Raw genomic sequence first — 19,466 nt, forward strand, 5'->3', positions numbered from 1 at the left:
CATTAAAAATGCACTTATACTACTGTAATAGACATTTGGTTAAAAGGGATAAACGTGTTCAAGAGTCATCAATTATAGCCCTTTTTGTTGCATTGTTGAAAAATGCCCAAGAGTCAACTCAACTGTGCTCTAAGAGGATAGACATTTCTGTGTATTTTTAGTCCCAAAGTCGATGATCCGACTCTGTCACTGTGGCCCAGTGATTGCTATTGATTTGTTCAAGGCAGACAATATGTAAAGACTAGACCACGTGTGTGTGTGTGTGTGTGTGTGTGTGTGTGTGTGTGTGTGTGTGTGTGTGTGTGTGTGTGTGTGTGTGTGTGTGTGTGTGTGTGTGTGTGTGTGTGTGTGTGTGTGTGTGTGTGTGTGTGTGTATGCATGTGTGTTTGGATGTACCATTTTGTAATAACTTTCACTTCAGGGCCACTATAGTCAATTTGACAAAACACTGCAGGTTTTGGTTGATGATGACTATGAGATGCTTCAACTACCACAATACAAACACTGCCCACAACCTTTTAGCAAAATGTAATCCAATCCATCAATATAGCAGGCCCCCCCACATATTTATTTGAAATATCTTCTTTGGTAATTACGTGTGTGTCTGTTCTGAGCAGAATCCTACAGGACATTATTTATTATAGTTTAATCCATTTATTGACCGATTTATTAGCACAATCCATACAGGAGATGGTGTATTAATTCCAGAAGTAAGAAATTAAATATATATTATGGTTAATCAGTCATTGCCATATATATTGCATATAATCTTTAAGATGTAGCCACTATGTTGGAGTGTCACATTTTTTAATGGATGAAAATAAATATTTCAATCTTTTCATATTTGATTTTCTTTTTGTTTTTTGTCTTATATCTCCATGGTTACACTTGCAAGCAGCACGCAATTTATGTTAAATGAATTATAAAGAGAAAGGGGCTTCTTTGTGTGAACGGGGAGGAGTAATTTCCACTTCAAATAAACCAGAGATACCTTCTGGCTCCGGCAAGAGACTTTGAAGTCGCCTCGCACCTTCCGAAGCATTAATATCTCTTTCATGTTACTGTACATGAACAAGCAACAGATTCAAGTTTGAGAGAACCTAACAGCAGTGCAAAATGCAATTAGGATCATGCTGCGAACGGGTAGAAAACTAGATAAAACTTGTAACATCACTCATGAATGAATCAGAACAATAAAGCAAATATTAATAAATGTTATCTGGACATGACATAATGCATTTACCGCATCGGGCGGTTCTCACACTCTTGGGACTCAAAGTTGGCAATGTTCGCTGTCTAATGAAATACTAATTTAGATGGGTGATGACCTAGAATAGTAAAATAAAGAGAGAAAGGGGACACATTGTCTTCACTTCACAAAAGAAATGTATTGGTCAAGATACGTTTCGACCTAAACGTTGTATCTTGACCAATAATTATAATTTTTTGTAAGTGAGGACATTGTGCGGGACTCCCCCTCCCCTTTCCCTCTTTCTTCTACTATTCAAGTTCATTACTCTGACGCACCTGTCCGTCTCCGTAGGTGTGCAAAAGGACGTTTTTTCTTAAGATATGCGGATATGTCCAACTTCATAATGTGTGTACTCTTTCCATCTCTTGGCCAATTTGCCATAGTGGTGGTCGGTGCATCACAAAATTCATCTGGCATTCAATTTCACAAACTGCAAACTGGTTTTAGAACAGAAAACAGTCTCCAGATAACAGATGGTTTCCTGGACAAGTCACAGATAAGAGTAGACAAGTAAAACATCAACTAAGCTCAAGATTTAATGGCATCTGGCAGGTGGGTGGTGTTAGCATGTACAATATAGTATGTCATTTTCTGGTTGTAATGCAAGAATTATGCATATTATGCTTAAACATGTTTACAATGTGTCACTGCACTAACACTTCTTCGAATAAATGTTTTATCAACATTATTAGCCTTGTGTGTAATGGAGAGAAAACAAATAGCCAACTGATGAGGCACTGTTATAATGACTGACGGAGAATTTCATTTTAATATGAACTGGCGACATTAGATACTAATAGAACTATATATAGAGTATATCTGCTAAGTCAAACATAGACAAAGGAATTATCTACAAAAATGAAAAGAACATTTTCAAACTAATTTAAAAATAGATAATCCACCCCCTCCATTCCTAAGTGTTTCCTGATTAAACAGGTACTGTAGATAAAGGCTTTGAATGCAATTACATTTTTTGCAAAGCCATGTCTTGTGTTTTTGCTTTGCACCCACAGCTGTAGTCCATCTGCCAAATGAGGCACATTTCCCTGTTTAAACCAACCAATGCAAAAATGCATGTAGTCTAATTATCTCCTAAAATAAACTGCTTTAAAGAAACATCTGCCTAGAATACCCCCCGCCCCCTCCCCCCACACGGCATTTATCATGTATGTTTCAAAATATAACTTGGAGTGGGATTATATAACCAAAACTAGTCAATTAACACTGTAGTTAAGGATCTGAAAATGATAGATAAGCAAAACCAGAGGCAAAGACTAAGATATCCTACATTTTCCCACAGCAGAACTCTCAATGCCATCTTCATCATTTGACCTGAGGCATCTACATTTACACCAGAGACCGCTAAGACAGTTGAAACCACCAAAAATATAAGGCTACTAATCTAAAAGTCTTTGCTGCACTGAGGAGTTTGACTGCCACAGCTGTGAGCATTGAGTCTGGCATGAAATCAATAGCTGTCAACCTGTTGTGTGCATAAGAGAGCAAAGCATCTGATGAGACATTGCTTCTCCATGGACTTGTTTGCAGGATAAACAATGGATGGACCCGTATGGGTCCGAAAAGGCCTTTCAGATACACATGCTGGACAAATGTGTGTTACCTAGAGCTGACAAACTCAATTTAGACATAGGAGTTTAAAGTGAGTGTTATTTATAACTAAACTTTTTTTTCTTCCAGGAACGATACAACAGCATCAACATACTGAACATCAGGTTACTGGGTGTCATAGCAACAGACATGTAACACAGATTAGATTGGCCTCGGGATAAAGTATTGTACTACTGTACTGTCCGACAATTCTATTACATATGATTCATATTTTATTCTCGGGGATGGTCAAACGTTATATTCAACTGCAAACACTACAGTACCACAGAAACGCCCAAGGATGTGCTGCGTAGAATCAGCCCATTAACATAACTCACATTAAATATAACAACACACTAAAACTCATTCCCCTCCTTGTTGCATACTCCCACACAACACAGTGGTGAGGGAGTGCACTGAACAGACCATTCTGCATTGTACTGAATACAAACAACACAATAAGAAGGTAAAGAATCACAGCTAAACCAGACATCATAAATATCACAATAAATATCAAAGAGGCTCTGACAGTAAGCTATAAATAATGGTGCCTAACTTTAAAGTACATACACGTAAATAAATGTACTGCAAACATATCAAATGTGTTAGCGGAAGTATTGCCTAAATATTCACTTTACTGCTTTCAAAATGCTTGTTTTCAATCAGGGAAGAAATCAATACTATACAAAAAGCAGAAATTAAAGGGTGAAAACATGAGGAACACAGCAATCTTCATTAAAACTGATTGGGGGAGCTAAACACTAAACAAATGTGATGGACAAATGGGAAAGCTTAAAACCCTGACAAAAATATGTTCATCTTGTTGAAAGTATGAAAAACCTTCATCTGTCGTTTTAAAATATTATCCATACTCACGTCACATTGAATGTTGTCATTGACGGTGTGCTTCCATTAGCAGTCCTCGTTCATTTTATATTTCGCATTTGTAAGGGTGGGGGCGGTGCGGGTGCAGATGTCTGGTCTTGGCTTTCTTTGACAGTCCGACCCGGATTGGTCGTTTGCACGTCTTCAGAGGCTCCAGTCGCTGCAGTCGCTGGGGCTGATCAGGCTGTCCTGCAAGCAACACACACAAGTATAATATTTAACAATTCGCTGCTGTCGGGCACAGAAACCTCTTATCTCCATATTCTAATTCTAAAAAATGAATTAATGCCCAACTTGATCATACAACAGCGTCACACAAAAGTATCAACCATAGCAGATCTGCAAGCTCGCCAGCACGCCTAATCTGGGGGGGGGGTTAGGCATGCTGGAATAGGCAATGCATCATGTTGCAAAGCGTTGTGAGCTTGTAGATCGGCTATCTTTGGCGAAGGGATTTTGTGAAGACAGAAAAAAGCGGTCCAAGTACAGTTGCAGCTCAGTTCTGTTTGACTAAGAATATAGGGTTTAAGTGGTTAATTCAGTCAATCTTTTTCATGATAATAAAAGAACATTATTTTGCCCCAGGTAAAGTTATAGAAAGGAATAGGAAACGGACACACTGCCAAAATGTGAGGGTGAGAGGTGTTTCTTATGGGGCATGTAAGTCCATTTTATTGCAAAGTTCAGCAAGTGTAGGCTGCACTACAGCATACGTCTTGATCAATCACCTTCAGGGCCTTGTTGAGACCTCAGCCAGTACAGAATATACTGACTGATGTATTTTTGGCTCCAAACCCGGCCAAGCTTTTTCTTTTTTTCTTGAACGGTTGTGAAGAACAAATAAAAAAATCAAACAACTCACAACTTCCAATATTTACAAGCGAACAGGGCTTGTTTACAGGAAAATAAGCCCAAAGTCAATTATAATAAGCTTACTTGGCAACACTGCCCCTATACACAGGGGCAGTGAAATTATCTCTGGTAAGGTAAGCAGGATATAACAATGCTATTTGGAGTCCTCCTTTTCGCTCAGGCAGGGGAATAGAGTTGACAACACATTTGGAAAATCAATAAGGTCAAACTGACACATACTTAATTATCTCTTAAATATTGTAAAATATCCCTGGTCTACAAAAGGTCTAATAGCAAGAAACAATTGCACGCATTGCATTAAAATGCTGTGGCGATGAGAATGAATAGAAGAAAGTCGCGATTGGATGTCGCTTCAGTTTCTACTAACTTGATGTTATGTGATGCGTTTGTGTCATTTAAAAGACACCCTATTCTTTTTAAGGGATTTCTACTCTACTGGACAGCACAGCAGAGAGAGATGTGATGACATTAACCACTTAAGCCCTATATGCTTTAACATAGCGTGTAACAATAGTAAAAAATAGCAGATCTACAAGCTCAGATGAGCTTTACATTATTTTGGAAAATGTTCTAATTAAGTAATAATAAAAAAATGTTGAATTCTTTGAAAATGTTCACCTAAACTGTAATAATGAAATGCCCAAAATAGGTTAGACAGAACACCATTTTTGTCAGTTCTCCTCACGATATGAAAACTTACGTTGACTCAGGCCCAGGCGTGGTAGAAACATGAAGGAAGGAGTCCATGCTTTCTTTACCTCATCTGCCTCCCTGGGATCTGAAAGGTCAAATATTGAGAGTCAAACGTCATCTATAAGCACTGTCTGGATAATTTGGTGTTATCTGTCCCTTTGATGACATGCAAAAGGAAATTGCATTCATAGTGGATTAATAATTTCACTGCAGCTCATAAATGTAGGCAAATGGTAATTTGTGCATTCATGAGAAAAGTGGAAAGTAAATTTGGAAAAAAGTAAAGGTTATTTTACTATTTTTTTACTACCACCACTCCTTACACACCCATCACTCTTAAAAGTGTTTAAAATTGATTTAAAATGTATTACAAAAAGGTATTCTGTAATAAATTTGTCATTTGTCATGCAAGAATAAAAAAGAATATTAATATTCAAGCCAACTGTTAGAAGTTGGAAGCAGCGAGGGTTCTAGACCTTTGACGGTTTCCGACACCTGTAACTAATAGGTTTTATGACAATCGGACGGACATCATTAATTTATGACCAAATCTATGCCCGGCAATGCCTTTTTTCCGCAACGTTAACGCTTTCTGATGGCGCCTGCTATTGGGCAATGAAAATAGTTTTACACACATGGTTCAAAAGTGTGTTGAAACATATCCTGTGAATGTTTTAATAACTGGACAAACAATTGTTTATTTATAGTGTGATTTGTGCAGGGGAATCTGCACCTGGCCTCGTCAGAAAAGCTGAGCATGCTATTCATATTCTAGAGTTTTTTTCCGCCTATTTTTGGTCACAGTGGCAGTTACAGGTCATGTTGGTTCAACATCTGTTACTGTTTTGTTCGCAGCTGTAGATCTAGTACAGCTGTCTGATACTTTATCATGGTAAATGTCCTATTTCTGGTTCTGGCCTGCAGGCTCAAGCAGTTAATATGTTGACCCCCGACAGTTGCAATGTTCTGGGTTTGAATCTGAGCTGTGTCACATGTCTGTCTGTCTGCCTCTCTCTTTCTCTCTCTCTCTCTCTCTCATTGTCTCTTTCCACTGTGTGCCAGCACATCAAGAAGAAGTAACCTGAAAATAATCTCCTAAGAAGTGCTATTTCTTATTTTTGGCATTGGATGCTTTATAGAAACAATAAAGTGGTGCCACACAGTAAAATCCACAGTGTTGATTCACACACAGTTAAATCAACACTCTGGATTTTACTATGTAGACATGATATTGAGAACAGAGAGGCATGAAGGCATGCAACACGGGTCTCCACAGCAGAAATCGAACAAACCAGTGACATAACAGGGTTATGGTAATCTTAATAACTAGCTACACCACCAGCTGGTCCTATATTCTAAGCACATGTGCTATCATGTGTGTGTGTGTGTGTGTGTGTGTGTGTGTGTGTGTGTGTGTGTGTGTGTGTGTGTGTGTGTGTGTGTGTGTGTGTGTGTGTGTGGGGGGGGGGGGGGGAGACAGAGTGAAATAATCTACCTAATCTCTCATAAATACAATTAATAATAAATGTGTTATGGCGCACCGTCCCTCACTGCAAAGTGCAAACTACTCACCTCTTAGTTTCTCTAGAGGATACATAGGTTCATCTTCCTGCTGGCAGCGGTGGCTGAAATCAAGGGGTATCTCCTGTTCATGGTCATCAGGCTTGGCAGCGCATGAAATGCGTGGCTCAGCTGGTCTACAGTCATCACTGTCATTACTTTCATCTCCTGATAATATAGGACAAGAAACATCACAATTACTTTACATATTAAAGGTATGAAGATACAACACAAACACATGAAACATATGTTATTACTATAAACCATGATATTATTACACAGTACTATAAAATGTATATTCATCCTCAACAGAACATTTGGCTATTTCTTTTCACTTTTTTTTCCTGATGACATTGCTTGACGTGGTTGAATGCACTGTATAAATACTTTAATAATTAGTGCCACTGCCATTGTTTCAATGTAATGTACACTAATAGATTGACCATAGCTTTCTAACTGTCCTGGTGATTTCGACTCTACCGTTTTTATAAGATAACATAAATAACATAAAGAGAAATATTAGATACACTAATGCCATGACAGGCTTGCGACTAGAACTGACTTAAGAGAATTCATGAATGAATAGCACAAGTAAGAAAATATTTTAAGTAAGTATAATTCAACCCTCATGTTAGGAAACAAGGAACCAAGCACAATTTTGCTCTGTCCTGAAGCTTATATTGATTTCAACTTCATTTCTTTGTTTTGTACGACAGAGCATTCACTCTGAACATATAATTTTAGACGTATCATGCCCATTTTCACAATTTCACATTTGGAATGTGATTGAAAATCCATTTCCTGCACTGATTTAAATGAAAGTGCACAGAACCCTGCCCAAGGGAAATGAGCAATGTGTTTCATCTAAAACACTAACAGTGGCAGTTAAACACCAGGGACATTTTCACCGTCGAAACTGAAGTTTTATTTTCCTCGCCTTCGGTGTCTGCTGTGGTTTACAAATGGCTGTCATTTGGACACTTATGATATTATTGAATTATTGTGCAGCGACAGTCCTATAATTTCTTTATTCTGGGTAAGTAATGAGCTCATGAAGTTTCATTTGTCTTCACAGTGGGCAGTTTTACTAGCAGTAGGAGTGCCAGCACACCTGAATGTGAGATAAATACTGGATAATTGTATTGATCAATACCAACCTGGTGAGGCGGTATCTGGGGGGCAATCCATTGCTGGTTTGCTAGGGTGATCTGCGCTGCTGGAAGTCTTGGCCTTTTCAGGTTCACTCACAACACCATTTTGCAGAAATAATGGCGCCCCATCAGCAGCTGAGTCATTTGTACTGATCAAAAAATACAACTTCATCTCCTCTATGACCACATCAAACTGTTCCTTCATCTCAAACTTGGTGTAGCGGTTGATCTCAGAGTCTGGGTGGTTTATCTTGCTGAATATAATGGACTGCTTTGACTCAGGGGTCAAGTCAGACTGGTAGGGTTCACAGAAAGCTGAGTTGGGGACTTCACAGGACCCAATTCTGATGTTGATACATCCGTCTACCTCCATATGCTCATCTTGGCATTCATTGTTGTCAGATATCACTCTCTGGTTGTGACACTCATCCCCTTGTAAAGAGAGGTGACATTGTCCCTGGGATGTATGCAACAGCTGACTGGGCAGGCTGGTGAGGAGAGGGCTATGCCCCAGGCCCTCAGCATCATCATCATCTGGTGAAAGCTGGATCTTTTCAAAAGTGTCAAAACCCCCAGCGAAGCGGTCAAATAGAACCACAGCAGATGGCACAGAGGCAGATCTGTCATTACTGCGTTGAGGAGTGGTATCATCAGCATTTCGTGAAGGCGGTCTAGGGTTTAAATAATGGGCACTGGGAACTACTGCATTAGTAGAGGAAAAGTAGGACAGAGCAGGAGACGTGAACGAGGACAAAGGCCTGTCTTCATTTTCAGTCATGGATGTCTTAGTTCTGGGTTTGCAGTCTGCAGTGGAAAGGAGTATGGACAACTCTTTTACTTGGTCACCTTCAACAGCCACTGTTGATTTATTGCTACTTATTTTGTTCTTTGCACAGTCCTTTTCAGTCATGTGTTCATTGTGCTCTTCATTTGTTTGCATCAGTCTATTCAACTTCTCAAAGTTAGCGTGCACTTTAAGGTCTTTTCCAAAGCTTGTCACTTCCTTGCCTGCTTTTCTCTCTGCCATCTCACTCTTCACAGGAACTTCTGTAGTTAAATATTCAGCCTCCTGTGTCTTGCAGTGTTCTGGACTGATAAGAAAGCAACCAGCAGGTGCCTGTTTCTCATTCAGGTTTCCCACAGCGCAACAGTTTTCTTTTCTTTCGTTACAGGTGATAATTTGTTCAACAGGCCTGTATAGGCAGCTACTGGGTTCTGATTCCCAATAACAGGCCTCTTTGCTGCCCGGCTCGCTGTGTTTCTCACTGAGGGTAAAAGGACAATGCTGCTGTTCGGTGGATGACTGACACATGAACTCCATCTTACCCTTGTACTGCTGAGAATAAGAATGTTCCAGAATTTGAGTGCGTTTTGTGGAGATTGTTAATGAGGTGGGTGGCTCTACACCTGTGGGGCTCGCCGAGTCATGGCGCTTCTTCTCTGCCTCAATTCGGCTCCAGATTACAGGGTCAATTACACAATAAAGGCCCACTTCATTATCTCCTTGACTGCTGCTTGCAGGCAGAGTTTCAGCACTGTGACCCGCCGTTTCACTATGAACTTCAACTGTCATCTCATCAGCTGCGCGCCACCATGCTACATCATCAGTCTCAACAGTCAGACTAAGCTCAGCCCCGATGTGCATGGCATTTGATGCTAATATCACATCACAAGGAACAATGGCTACCTCAGCACAGTCAGCTGTCTCGACTACAGGATCTGGGGTGGAATCTTTATCGTCCCTGCTGTACTCATAAATTAGGCCTTCATCACGGACAGTTGCATTTCCTTTCACATCAGTCTCCCATCTGGCTGTATTTTTCACCTCATTTTTCGCAGCTCCTGCCAGGTTCCCTGGGGGTCTCACTTCAGAGCGTGAGCAGAATGATTTAGAGCCCATGTAATCACTGTGAGACAAGCAGCACTTGGCCTCTTCCTCCTTCTTGATGGGGGATACATCTGCACTACACCCACGCTCATCACGCGTCTGATTACACTCTTTGACTTCGGCATATTCATAAAAGACAGTATCTTCCACACATTCAGTCTGACATTTGACCTCCGAGAGCTCACTTGCGTTAGGGCCATGACTGCTGCTGTTTTGCCCCCATCTCCTGTCTTCTTCCTTTTGTGGAAAAGCTCCGCCCGTAACGGGGGACCAGTAGTCCAGTGATTTCCCCAGCTGTTCCCAATCACGACGAGTGGAAGCATCAGCCCTTGTGACATCTACAGTAGACTCTGCTGACACACCTCCTGCATCATCTCTAGGGTGTGAGTCAGCCTTGTCTGTTTTGATAACTGGATGTTTCTCATCTTCCTCCAGACACGGGAAGTGTATCTTTGCAATGGTACAACACACTCCAGTGGACCCAGTGTGGTTTTTATTGTCCATGTCTGAAGTAGCCACCTTTGTTACACAGTTCTCTTTGAGTTTAGTATCATCACATCGATATCCTTTGTGTCTATACCCAAAGGCATGCTCAGCTGTGTATGTTGGGTCTTCATTGTCTTGGAAGGGTTTTGATGGTGATGCGAAGCCTTCTTTTTTCTGGAACAGCTTGGGAAACTCAAACTTGCTTTCACCACTGTACCCATCTTGGTAGCTTGCAGTGACTGACTCCGGTCTTGTCCATTTGGGGGAGAGTGGAGAAGGAGAATCTCTCTCACTCTTAGAGGATCTAATCTCTTTTGCAATTGTATCCATTTTCGTTGATATGCTTGACCTAAAAATCAAAATAATATGAATAATTATCTCAGGGCCCGAGTGCAAATAACCGTGATCATTATCAAACGTGGCTATTCTTTAATAGTTACACATTTTAAGTTCAATGCATAGAATTTGCGGCAAATTCTTTATAAAAAATATATCTTTATAACACAGCACTGCAACTCTAAACAGCATACCATAAGCCTGATCAATAAAACAGGTTTATGTTTAAAATGGTAAAGAAAAGATACGCGAGTAGTTGAGTACCTAATGATTGTTGTTTCTTTCAACATAATGGACCCTTCGCTAAGCCCCACCCACTCCACTCTGTGACTGGTGGTGCGAAGTTAGTCACACCCAGGCCTGGCAGCGCCTGGCAAACTCTGCTTCTCACCCATTGACTTGCATGTTAAATGATGGCTTTTCCCCTTAAAAATAATCGATCATTTCAGGAGCAAGAGCTTCAAAATCTCTTCTAAATCTAGTCATCAAAGCCTGCAGTAGGCTATGCACTGGACAAATGTGCATGACATTATTTCAATAAACTAAAAACATGGGGAATGTTAGAGGGAGTAATAGCCATGGATACACAACGGTCGACTGTCACGACCATCATGGATGAACTTCAACCTGGTGTTTGCACTTTGCACCCGTACATCTACATAAACGTTCGTATTTCAAATATAAAGTGCTTATCCCATGGCCACGGATATTACATGTATGTACGGGCTCTCAGAAGTACCTGTCTCATCCGTATTGTTCAATAAAAAGCATTTTAATCTGATCGGTGGCCCTTTTCTCCATATGATATCAACTGAGTGACCCTATCGGTTGGTAGGTATATTGCACTCTGATACATTATGAGAAAATGGCCACTGATCGGATTAAAATGCTTTTTATTGAACAATACAGAATATACGGGTACTTTTGAGAGTCCTGTGCATAATTGTAACATCCGTGGCCATGAGGTAAGCACTTTATATTTGAAATATGAACGTTTATATAGATGTACGGACCGTAAATGGAGAAACTGCAAACACCAGGTTGAAGTTGATCCATGACTAACCGGAGTTTTCATGTACCGCAGGGTAAGACTGCAGTAGCAGTTAATTCATAGACGAACAAATGAATGAATATACTTTAACCTGCGGAATCCGAAACAGGCAGCGCTGTGATTCTGAATTTTGTTACGATTGCGGTGATTAGTAGCCTATTATTGACACCACCTGGGCGAGTGAGTCGTGTAACTTTCCTGACGTTAAGCTGTGTATGTGTTCAACAACACAGCCATGCAGCCTTGCAGTTTAAGTGCAGATTTCAGCTTGGGAAAAGCAGCCTCCAACGGGTTTCGGTACGTGGTTCATAGTCCCCATTGCGTTATCGTGGTATTCCTATTCTTGCAAATGATTGTGTGTGTGCGGGCGAAATAACATTGACAGCTATGGCAGGTGACGAAAGCTTGCCAGACCTATGCCAGACTAACAACGGTTGCTAAGCTGGCATTGCATTGGACAATCGCTTTTGGGGTGGGGTTTAGCGAAGGGTCCATTACTGAACCATCCTCAGTATTTGAATATCAGTTTGTGGTTAAGCAAAAAAAAAAGGGGGATGTATGTGTTCATCAATTTACCCAATCCAGCTACTCACCTTCCCACAAAGATGAGTCTCAAAAACACGTGAAAGGAATTGCACCATCAACCTAAGAGAAAACAGGAATCAGTGCAATTAATCTTCCGTCTGTCAAATTACTCCACTACAGTATGGAACATTAACCCACCATAATTCAACATGCATAATGTAAAGATGACATTAGTCCAGAAGAATAGAGATGACAGGGCACATTAAACCTGGCGATGAACCAAGTGCTCAGGCATGTCTAAACAACTCCCTCACTTTAAATCAGTGCTTCTCTCAGACAGTGGGCCGGGACCCAAAAATGCAGCACCATTTTGTTCTCACAAAGTCACTGACAAAGGACATTTTTAATTGAGTAGTAGTATTGTGTTATTTATTATTGATACCATTGGTTCCTGCCTGCATTAATGGTCAGTTTAACCACTTAAACCCCAGCATCCATATTGTGGGGGAAAGCTTAAACTGAAAAGAGCAGATTGAGCTTGCCGATCTGCTATTTTCAGCAAAATTATTCCCCACAATAACAGAAAACAGAAAATACACTAGTATTAAGCCCTGAGGGACTCCAGGTAACCAATATGGGGTTTAAGTGGTTAATAATGGAGATATATAGACAATCATGTTTTATTGCTGTACCAGCTTCTATAGTTATGTGAATAGGAGTATAATGATAAAATGTGGTTTTCAAGTGATTTAATTGGTGTATTGACAGGCCCAGCTGTCAGCAGATATGAGCTGTTTTGAAAACCATTTCCTCAACTCCCACAGGTATGATAAAACTAATATAGCCTATACATCAAATGTTTGTGTATGGACACTATAATAGCCTACTGCAGAGGTGGAAAAAGTACTCGCATGTTTTACTTAAATAAAAGTATCAAAATAGCAATGTAGAAATACTCTGTTACAAGTAAAGTACAAAAAGTATAGGTGTCAAAATATACTTAAGTACTAAAAGTAAAAATACTCTTTATGCACAATATCCCATTTCACATGTTTCCAAATGTAAACAAAATCCTTGTTAATGTATGCTTTACAAAGTAACTAAAGTTTTCAAATAATTGTAGTGTAGTAAAATTACAATATTTGCCTCTGAGATGCATGGAGTAGAAGTAAAAGTATAGAAAATTGGAAATACTCAAGTAAAGTAAAATAAAATACAAAAGTACAACGGTACTTAAGTACAGTACTTGAGTACGTATGTACTTACCGTAGTAAATTTCCACCACTGGCCTACTGTAATACACCAACTGTGACGCAGCAAGTAAGTTAGATAGTCATGATGCAAAGTTCTTTGTTGTGGCTGCTAACATTCGCTAATATAATGACCTTTATTGAATGGCTCTGCAATATCACACGTTTCCTCGTTTGTCATTATTATTCATTCATCACTTACCACGTAGTTTTGTTGTGACAAGTTGTCAAACAGCGACCTATTTAGTCTGTTTCGTTTAGTGTTGTTGTCGACAGAACCTCGGCAGCCGCTCGAGCGGTGTTACACCCACATTTGTGACCAATTTACTTTGGTGACGGAATTCGCGCGCAATGACATACTAGCTCGAGACTTGTTGTTGCTCGCCAAGACCTACAAGCGAGCAACTCTTGAAGTGGTCAAACTAGCATTATGTTCAGAAACATCTTCCATGACATCTTAATAGTCTCGGATATTCGATTCCATATAGAACCAAAGGTTTCAATCTGTGATTTGATTTATTCACCTGGTTGGCTGCATGTGAACAGCAGGAACTGTTACTAAAACATCATCATTTTACATAATTGTGTTCATTAAACGATATAGTGTGGGTCGAGGGGCTCTTTCACACTAATTCACAAATCACACATTAGGACTTTCTTGGCCACACAGTACAAACATTTTCACTCGTGAGATGTTATTTTGCTGTAGCCTAACGCATGCATGATGCAAAAGAGACATGCACAGTGAGGGGGAACGCACGCACGCACGCACGCACGCACCAAGGTGTGTGTGCAGGCACGCACGGTTTCCGTTGCTTATTCAGGTTTGCTTCCAAAAAGATTTAAAAAAAAATTAACCAGTGGTTCTCAAACATTTTCATGAAAATGGGAGCATATTTGTGTTAGAATGTTTCAAAAAATATTCCAAATATTCCACATTTTATTTTAAGAGTTTTTGAAAATAGCAGATCTACAAGCTCCATTGTGAGCTTGTAGATCGGCTATTTTCAAATAGCCGATGCGATGCATATAGGTTTAAAGTGCTCATGTGGCTTCTTTTGGGCTTGTTTTCACAGACCTGGTTGCTTATTTTTCTCTCAAAATATGTACACACACACACACACACACACACACACACGCACGCACGCACGCACGCACGCACACACACGCACGGTTTGACTGTGCACTCCATCCATCCACACACACACAGTGTCTCCAGCAGACAGGCAGTGTTGTGCAGCATCTCTCGGACTGGCAGCAGCAGCAAGCAGTGCATTTCGTCGAGGCTGTTTTAGTAGTTTCTCTCCCCCCTGATCCTCCCCTCCTTTCTGCAAATAAAAACAAAACCCCGATCGACAAGACCAACAGAGGGTCGCATTATAGGAGATCGAAGAACAAGTTGAAACGTTTATCGCGTATTTTTCTTCCATCTGATCGCGTTCCCCAAAAATCAACCCCCCCAAAACACATCGTCCACACTTCTACCCGTTGACTCCGTTGCACTCTCGGCAAGGTAGGATGTTCTCTTATGACCGATGCTCGTTGTATGTATGCATGACACATTTTGTCCCCACTTAACACACCTTTTACTTTATGACAGTGGTTTTCAACCCTTTTTATATCAAGGTCCATTATTTATTCGGCATTTGAGCCACGGACCACCATCTGATGAGATTTAGACTCTCAGACCCCAAACTTATATATTATTATTTATGTTATATAATATTTTGCTGTCGTTGGATGAGATTGTGTCCACAATTTCATGGTGTATTGATGTTGGTACCATTAGGAGAGACAACAGGCAAACGTCGATCAAAAATAACAATTCTTCTACATTCTCTAATTGTGTAGACTTCTTGTAAATTAAGTAATGCAGATGTTTAACAATACTTTAACTCTTGAGAGCTAAACGTTAAAGTTCTATAAGGGTCCATTTGGTTACCAACTCTCCATCATTTAGCTGGGGACCACCTGGAACCCCCTCAAGGACCCTGGTGTTCCCCGGACCACTGGTTGAGAACCACTGATTTATGAAAATCGATCACCTCATTATTCATTATGGTACATTGGTCTTCAATAACAAAAGCTATGTTGATGATTTTATGAAGTAGGCTAGTATTATAGTGAGGATATAATTACATTAATATCATAATTACATTAATATCATTATAATAACCTCTGCTGGAGCTCATTCAGTGTTGCACATTTGCATGCAGAATTACTTTAATTAGTGTTTAGATAAACAGGGCATGTAGCCTACATATATCACAGCATTTAATTGCAAAAGTGGCCAGATGGAGATTGATATGATTGTGGGTGATTGCTCATTAAACTGTTTGACTAGTCAATAATAGAATGTTATGTTGAGGATTGTGGCATGAGACAATATTGCTCCGTTTGTGGTGCTGATGTTGGGGCTTTTTAGAGGAAGCAGCAAGGATACAGACAGTGCCAGTTTGGGAATACTAGGCTATATAGAGTCTCCTCTCGAGACACGACAAAACAAACCAAACCCCTGTTCACAGAACAGACGTTCATACCCCACAAAAACCTAATTGGGGGAAGCTTGCCACCATCTGGCCACTGAAATCAAGGCAGCAGAGCAGCAGATCTATATCAAACCTGCTTTTTTTGCGTGCACACACATCTAACACACACACACACACGTACGTACGCACGCACACGCACACACACACACACACGTACGCGCGCACACACACACACACACACACACACACACACACACACACACACACACACACACACACACACACACACACACACACACACACACACACACACACACACACACACACACACACACACACACACACACACACACACACACACACACACACACACACACAACCTGCACTCTCCACCTCTTACAAAGAAAGAAGGAGGGCAGCGGAATTACAGAGACCTGCAAGCAGATAAAGTTTGACATATAACCAACCACTTTCATTGTACTATCCCCGTCTATTGTCAGCTTGGCTGGGCTGTGACTCTCAAGGTCATCGCCTTTTGGAAAAGGATGGCAAAGGGACATAATGTTACGTAATAATATGCCTGCCTCACATGTTCATGTGCTGGATGTTCACAATACTGTAAACTGTCTCGTTTGACAGTACAGTTATTGCATCTATAGTCGTTGATACAGTACTAATAGTTGTGAAATTAGTTATTTCGCATGGACGTGGACATTAGTGGACCTCAGGTCTCAAGTCAATGTGTGCTGCTCTGCAATGCACTGCAGAGAGACCCATTGGATATTGTCTCAGAGTTGGAGATGCTGGGCTGCTCCTTCTCTCCAGCCATGATCAAGCATTGACATTAGCTTATTATGTAATGGTGGTCTGACTGGAGGCAACTGAAGAAACTGATGCATCATGTCTAAATTTCAGGAGTTTCGTTGCACGATAATTGATAGCACACGATATGTTTTAAGAATGGAAGGGGGCGGTACACTTTCCCCTCTGTCATCATCTGTAGGCAAAGCTTTGAAAATACATCTGAGCAGACCAGCAGTGGGGAATGGATTTCATCACTGTTGCCTTATGCCTCGTTTACCCTGTGCCTGTACAGGCTACTGACAACAAAGATGTTTTATTATCAGGCCCCTGTGGTGAAAAACAAACTATTCTCATGACATTACTCATTCATTGTATAGCCTATAGATTACAGTGGAGAGTGAGAACAACAACAGCGGTGCACAATGATATGCGACAGAGGACATGAGATGGATGGATGCAAGCTAACATGTTAGAAGTCTCCAAATTTTGATGCCTTAAACCAGGTCACCCTGGAGAAAAAAAACAGCTGCACAGCTCAGCATACACACAGATAAAGGTGGGAGTGTCACAATGCTCCAGTATGAGCCTCTGACAGTCAGCTCTGCTGCCCATAGCGTGAGATGAGGGAACAGTTTTGAGGTATCATAAGCGAATTGGAGGCATTTTAACAGCATAGATGCACTATTCTGTTTTTCTTTTGTTTTTTGTTTTTTTCCAGACAATTGCATACAGCATAAAACATGATGAACATGTTATGTCTGTGATAGTCTTACCTAAGGTAGTAATTGACACCTAAAGTATTTGCACACTGTGCATTTTCCAGCATATTATATTGCATTTTAATAGCTATAAAGCAGTTACAGTATATTTGGCTTGTAATGAGCTTTTCGTGGTTTATATATTGCCATATAAGCCATTTGAGTAAATTCAAGGGATTGTCTAGTCTTTGCATGCACGTACACAGACATTATGCACAATGCACAAACTTTAAAAAACATGTGGTGCAAAACATGTGTAGATTTTTTAAGTAATCATACGTATAAACACAATGACACAAACAGTACACAATACACCCACACCCACACACATTTACTGTATGGACATGGAAATGGATGGTAAGCAGAGATGTTGTTAGCAATGCGTCCTGCGTCAAATTATGTGTTTTTCCCTTGGATGCATCGACATATTACCCAGATAATGTAACATTGTTTATGTTATAATCATAGAAATAACGCAAAGTATGTACCGATAGACCGGAATCTTTTTTTACCAACTACGCACGTGCAAAGTCTGGTAAAAAAAGAATTGACAGGGACGTGGTTTTGCACTACAAGAATGAATAGTTGCTAGTTTAGGTTATTTAAAAAGAAATGTATTAGGTTTATTTTTTTATTATAATATTGGGTATTTGTTAGGGGTGAAATTCAAACAGGACATGAACATAACCATAATTATAACCACTAGACCATACCCGGTCGACGCATGCGTGGGGGGATATGCGCACATGATCTGGCAACCCGGGAGGCAGTTCGTCCCATAGCTGGGCAGGCCCGTAACCATGGCGACAGTGTTTGACACATAAACGCTAATAAGAAGCTGAGATTTGATGAAATTGAAAAACGGGCTTCACAGTTAAGTTCAGATGGTAATGGTCAATGGCTGTGTGCAAAATCAGAGCAATTGCTCCAGCCACTGAGGAGAACCGGGTAGCTTCACGTACTCACCTACTCACCACTACAGAGGTTACTAGAATTATAGTAGGATATAAGATCAAACGACTTAAACACTGCACTAAATGTATTAGGACTCATTACAATTTTCCTGGGACTCATAACATTGCCCTGGGACGCATCTAAAAGACTACCCATGAGTCCCAGGACTCATTACACTGAAAACCTAGCAACATCACTGAGTAGGGCTGCAATGCAACACACATCTCTACTGAGACACATCTGTCTCCCTGTGCAGTTGCTGTCTTGGGGCTCGCCGCATCCCGATAGACTATGTCAATGGAGACTGACTACTCTCTGTCTGTTGTGGAGTTTGATGTCTCTCTGATGGCGGAACAACTATAGGTCAAGAAAGTAATCTACTGTGCAGTATATAGCTTGGAACATTGGTACATGTGGCATCTGGTTTTATAGAATACACACACACACACACTCCATGTACACAGCCCCAGATTGATGGAGGTCAGACTATGTTTGTTGCCATGTGTAATTTGAAGGTCTGAAGTAATACAGTTTGCAGTGGTCATGACACAGATAATGGACATGACTCAGTCCAACATCAAATCAATATATGTTGCCGCAGTGTTTATGCTATTCAGCAGGGCAGAGCAAAAACATGCATATGTATTTAGTGTTAGTGTTAGTGTTTCTGTGCGTGCGTGCGTGCGTGCGTGCGTGCGTGCGTGCGTGCGTGCGTGTGTGCGTGCGTGCGTGTGTGTGTGCTCCCATAAAGCTCTATATCCCACAGTGTTACACCCCATCATGTGGTCCATCATTCTTTGCTGACATCCGATCCAATCATTATTTTCTGGTTTAGGCCAATTGTTATTCCTATTTATGGACAGGGCTTTATTGACACTGGTCTATAAAGCCATTTGAGAGCCC

General features: G+C 40.6%; 1 protein-coding gene across 1 annotated transcript in view; it reads left to right on the forward strand.

The window, feature by feature from the left end:
• The first annotated feature begins 15,011 nt into the window (after positions 1 to 15,011).
• The window catches only part of vsnl1a (visinin-like 1a), a 33,023-nt gene continuing 28,568 nt past the window's right edge, over positions 15,012 to 19,466 (forward strand). Inside the window, exon 1 of the mRNA XM_084083459.1 lies at positions 15,012 to 15,071. The gene's annotated coding sequence lies outside the window, so the exon portion shown is untranslated. The remainder of the gene's footprint in view (positions 15,072 to 19,466) is intronic.

The sequence above is a fragment of the Gymnoscopelus microlampas genome (assembly GCF_963454915.1).
Source record: "Gymnoscopelus microlampas genome assembly, chromosome: 16".
In the NCBI taxonomy this organism is placed as follows: Eukaryota; Metazoa; Chordata; class Actinopteri; order Myctophiformes; family Myctophidae; genus Gymnoscopelus; species Gymnoscopelus microlampas.